Source organism: Pyrgilauda ruficollis, unplaced genomic scaffold, assembly GCF_017590135.1.
Source record: "Pyrgilauda ruficollis isolate IOZ18807 unplaced genomic scaffold, ASM1759013v1 scaffold25, whole genome shotgun sequence".
Classification (NCBI taxonomy): Eukaryota; Metazoa; Chordata; class Aves; order Passeriformes; family Passeridae; genus Pyrgilauda; species Pyrgilauda ruficollis.
The window spans coordinates 12,176,808-12,182,807 of NW_024523822.1; positions in this window are offsets into that span (position 1 = coordinate 12,176,808).

The window sequence follows — 6,000 nt, forward strand, 5'->3', positions numbered from 1 at the left end:
TTACAAGTCAACCTTGCAAATATTTCTGACAAATTTGTGTTTACTTCAAAGGTTAAATAAATTACTCCAATGAAAATGCATGGGCAGTCTCCAACAGAACTATTGAACTGCAGCAATGGAAATTGAGAGTATTTTTCATATTGAAATATAAAAATAAAGTTCAAAAATCCTCTGCAGGGGAAGTAACTGCTTGAAATGCCCTGCACTCTCAGCAAGAAAGGGCTTGCTGAGAAGAGAAGTTGTCATATAATATGATCATTGTAAAAGTAATTTTCCAGTTCTAGTAAATGATTTTGTAATGTTACAGATGCTGTGTTGCATTAAAGAATAGGTTTTCAGAGAATGGGTTACTTAATTAACAAGTGAACTTCATTAAGTTCTGTATTGTGCTCTGACAGTGACAAATGCTACACAAAAATATTATCAAGCATTCAGTCTCCTCTTTCCAAAATAAAAGGCCATGTTTTCATATTGTTTCAGTTGACAGCAAAAGCTTGGGGCCTTTGCAGTGCCAGGCTGTGTAGCAATGACTGTGTATGTTTTCTCAACCATACTTTGATTATAGGCTTGACAGGGAGAGCTCAGTGTTACCTGATGAGGTAAAAGTCATTGAAGAGCCACCAAAACCTCCATTTCTGCCTTTGTGATACAAGTTATTGATAACTTCTTCAAAGCCTTTGGTCCAAGTGTTATACAATTCATTTTATGTAGCTGCTAAAAACACATCTTGTTTAGAATGTATCCCTAAATCTCTTCAGTTCAGTGCCCAGAATGTCTTGCAGTTGCTATTGGAAACTCTGTTATTAGTCAACGGAGGACTTCCTCTTGGCAGTGCTGTATTTGTAATGGCATCCATGTTTGCTAGTCACTGCATTTACAGTGGAACTTGTATTTCGGCCAGCTTTAGAAAGGAGGGGAAAAGGAAAGCAAATTAAACTTGACTTACTGGCATGAATTTGTTAGCTTCTTGTTACTTGCACTCTCATCTTCCAAGAACACCAACTGTAGCTGCAGTCAGATTTGCAATAATAATTCATGTAATTTAAGAGCTTCTATGTATTCAGCTCTAAACTCAAAACTCTGTTATAATCTAAACCATAGAGATTCCAGTGAAACAGTGCTATGTGATGTGCACATACTATGCAGGAAAGGACTACACCCACCCTCCTTCAAGTTGGTGTGAGAGTAGAGGAGCATCAGTACAGTTTTTGACTGTGACTTTGTCTATAAAATTAATGTGGCTTAGTATTTTTCAAAATATTGCTTAGTATTTGTTCAGTGTATGAATAGAATGTCAGGACTATTGCTTAACTATGGCAAGTAGTCTACTGTACTACTGTCTGTACTAGTAGAACAGACTACTTGAGTCTACCCAGAGAGTAGTTACCAGGAATGAATGGGTCTGCCTCTTAAAAGTAAACTGAAAAAAAAATCCCCCAAACAGCAAAACCCAACTCCTCCACCCAAAAAACACCCAGAAAAAAACCCCAAACCCCCACCAAAACAACAAAAACCCAACAAACAAGCAAAAAAAAAACCACCAAAAAACTAAACCAAACAAATAAAAAAACCCAAAAACACAAACCCCAGAAAAAAACTGCAAAGACAAAAAGAAATCAACCCCACCAACATCACCTGGTAAAGTTGATTTTCAGCTGCTGGATGTGAAATGAAAAACCTTTATCAGTGCATTTCATAGGTGAATTTATTTTGCCTTGTGGGGAAGTCTGCTGTACAAAGCAGTGCAATCCCTTCAGTGCTTATTAGGAAGGAAGTAGGGCTGGAGAAGCACACAGGCCTGTTCAACCCAATGCCATAATAGGGTTTCCACTGGTATGTTGCAAAGAACATCCCATGCATCTGCACTCAGAATCCCAGAGCTGAGCAGTCATGGTGAAAAGCACTAAATGAGCCTGGCCTGGCCCTGCCCAGAGCCTGCAGAGTTGGTGCTCAGGGCCATGTGCTCACAGACCCAGCACAGCACCTGAGCTCTGCCTACCTGCCGCTAGGGCTGCACTTCGCCATGCGTCCCTCAGTCTCCTCGCAGGATCTTGCTTCTACTGAGGACTGTTCTGTCCTCTGCTTTACTTTTCTCCCATTGGCATCTTCACAGCTAGAGAATCTTGGAAAAGATCTGTTTTTGCTTTGAGACTGGTGTAGAGGTGAGGATGCAGATGGATCAGTTGCTGGAGTGATCCTGGCTCTGTGAAGGTTTTGCACACTATTGGCTTCAGTGCACTGAGTGACCAGTGCATGCCTAAAGGTCAGCGTGTAAGCCTTTGCCTTGGACTGAGTCTGCTCAAACCCTTTGTGGGTGCTTGACAAAAGAGTGCCTGAGGTTGGATGTGATCTGTGCTGAATGACCTGGAAGTGGAAAGATCTGTTATGATGACGTGGTGACTGCAGTTTGGGTCTCACAGTCACTGGGCCTTTTTGTGCATGTGTGTGAAACAGCATGGGGTGAATCACTTCAGGAAAACAGCCTCCAACTGGGAGGCTCTTTCTTTATCCAAGTCAAAGGGATGGCTGGAAGGAGGACAAGCCACCTTTTCGACTTGAGTGAGTGACCAGAGGTCCACTAGCTCTCTGCCCTGTAGGTGACAATATTTGCTGCACTTTTGTATTGCCAAAATAATGATAGGTGCTAGGTTGTGTTTGAAATTTAAAAAAAAAAAATTGTGGTGCAAACATGTTTCTCTCATCATCCCTGTGTATTTTAACTGCTTTCAATGTGAACTTGATGTTATGATTCCTCATGACATTTGGGTGGCATGTAGGCATCTACCTCAAGACAGTGGAGAAAGACACATTTGCAGTGGCTGCTCACATGGGAAGTTTCTGGTGGGCTTCCATCATGGCAGGCCACAACCTGTTTGCACTTCTTGTCTCATAGATGGGGCTTGCTTAAATAACATTCCTCTTAGGATCCAGGCTAATTTTCCCCAGAGAAGGAAGGCTCTTTTCCCAAATTTATACTTTTCTTTATTTTCTGTAGCAAGATTTTAGGTTTTGGACATGATGTTTGGAAGTGAAACTTTAAACCAGGCAGATGTAATCCTCCCAGGAAGAGACTGCAAAAATCAACAGTGAAGCAGTTTCAAAAAAGTGAGCAGCAAGTAAAATTAACCATTGCCTTTGTTTATTTAGGTAATTGAGCTTGACACCATGGTGTGTTTGACAAGTTGGTTTGTGTTTTTTATTCCATTAAATACGGATACGACACTCATCGCTGTCACTGCCCATCTGAGAATATTTGTTTGAGTTTAAACATTGAAAACCATGTAAATATGGATAGATCACGAGGTGGGCAGCAGTATTAAAAAACTACCCAGTAGACCTGTATCTCTTTCCCTGGACCGCTGTATTTTATTCTGTTTAAGTTAGAATCAAGAATGAAAACCATAAAAAATTACTATAAATCTATTAAAAGTCAATAGCTGCTGGCTGTTCAATTCTGAAATCAGTGTTGTAACTTCTTTTTTTAATTAAATGGTTATTCTATGGGCTGCTTGGCCATTATTAGGCTTTATTGTAAGCTTGAATGTTTGAAAGATTCAAGGAGAGGATGAAAACTTTGATAAATCTATAAATACCCTGGTATTTATGCAATTGAGATACATTGTATATAAAATGAACACAGAATTTCTGTTTTAAACATATCAATACCATTTAGTGGCTTGCAACAATATTGTAATTGTAGTCATGCCAAGCTTTTTGATCAAAACTTCCCAGAAATGTGATGTCTAAATGGAGCCAAAAGCTCTAATAAGCTTTTAAGTAAAATTTGATTTAGTTAAGTGTAGGCACCACCCAGACTTAGAAAGGAGCCTTTGCTAATACAGATAATTTGCTCCTCTTGGGAAGCTCCCATATTCAGGTAATTCTGAGCCTGATAGCCATATGAAAGAAACAGCTACAACTATTAGAGTAGTTTCAAAGAAAATCAAGGCTTTTCCACATACAAACCATCTTCTCAGTGGAGATGTAGATGTGGTCATTTGAGAGCATCTTTGAGAGCAAATCAATACATGATACCATCAGTGGAATTGGATGGAGAAGCCTAGCAAGAGACTTACATCTGATTTTCTCTAGATGCTTTTTTTTTTTTAGTGTGAAGTTTGCTGAAGAAGAAGGAAGTTTGGTGCTTCAGCTAACTACATAACAGTGAATTTTGGGGATATGAGCCTGACAGGTTGGTGGGTGGCTGGGATCAGTGCAAGGAGCAGTGTCTTACACTGGTTCTGGGTTGATAACACCTGGGCCTTCTATGCCAAGGTAGTAGGGCCTGGTACCCTGCTCTAACATCTGTGTGGAGGATGAGAACAAACTTTCTTGTGTCTTTTCAATGCCCAACCATTGTATTCAATCTACTGAATGCCAATATAACATGAGCAGTGCTTTTAAAAAAAATTCCAGTGATTTCCCAGTTCAGAGGAGATCAGTGATCCAATTTATTCCTTCCAGCTCTAGACAGCATACATACAAATATTTTGTTCAAAATGAGATCCTGGGCCCTATTCTGGATTCCTATTTAGACAACAAAATTAGGGATGGAATTCTCCAAGTCATCACTTCCCAGTTGGCCTTGCTGGCGCTTTCTTGATTCCAATTTTTTTTAAGATCAGACCACATATTTAAGTGTTTAAGTGCTTAGACATGGATTTTATTCTTAAATTTAGGCACAATTTTTAAAAAAGATTTTATTTTGTGTCCTTCATTTGCCAGACTCCTAAGTGGAAGCAGAACAGATAGTTGTCTGAATCACCCAGGCTCTGTGTTTGTAAGCATGTGAAGAGTAACTTTTTATAGACAGCCATCTGTACTTAAAGTGGAGAAAGAAAGCAATAAAAGTGATTGCTGACTAAAGCAGTAAGATCAATATTTTAAACAAAATTAATGCAAAAAAGGCTACAGATATGGGAAAGTAGGAGTTAGTGAGGTTAGAGGTCTGCTTGAAGTATGGAAGGTGTAACAAAGTGTGCACTGCTGGGTTCTGGAGGAGCCCTAGTCCTTTGTCTTCATGTCTCCATGTCCATTCCCACAGTCTCTCACCTGTTGCCTCCCACCAGTTACATCTTTTGTGGTGGTTCTTTGGGTCAGGTTCCTGTCCATGTGCTGTGGCCAACTGTGACACATATGAGGATGGAGGGATGACATCTGGGTGGTTTGTCTGTTGTTTTGCCCTGTTTCCTTTTCAGTGGTGGGTGAGACCTGAGAGTGTGTCTTGTGGCAGTGAACAAGAAACACCAGAAGACTGCTGTATATTGGCTGTTTCCACTTACCTCTGGTCATTTCAGGTATATGAGCCAGAGAAATCAAAAGTGTCAGAAGGATGTCTGTCTGCTGTTGCAACCCCAGTGATCAGAAGAAATCTGTGGGACCAGCGTTTCATTGCCACCATGGGAGTAGGAGGAAGGTGAGCACAAACACCCCAAATAAAGAAGACTAAATAGATGGGAAATTATACTACTGAGGAATGGCTAGCATACAAGAATTTCATTTTACAAAAAAATTGAGGTTTGACTGCTGCTTTTGTTCCATAACCAAAAAAAAAGAAAAAGCCAAAAGAAACCTTTTCACCACTAAAAAAGCCGTACCCACAAGGTTTACTCCACACTGGATTACCAGTAACCTAATGACTGAGTCATTTCCTTGTGTGGTAAGAGGTGAGGGTTTATACTGTCTACCTGATTACAGGAGACTTTGAGATTGTGTTTCTTGTATTCCCAGCAAGTGACCTATCCATCATGTGTGGAGTCAAGTCTCTGGCCCAGAGAGGGTTGGAAAAAATGGAGAACTCAGTATGAGACAGCTTCTCTTGGCAGCTTGAAAAGAGAAACTTTGCCTTGCTTTCATGGTGAACTTCATGTATCAGCGAACTACTGAAAGGTTGACTGAGCTTGAATAAAGTAAATTATCTTTCAGACATACAGATGCATCTTCAAATCTTTAAGTTTAACGTAGCACATTTCTTGGCTCAGACCTCAAGTGACGTAACTG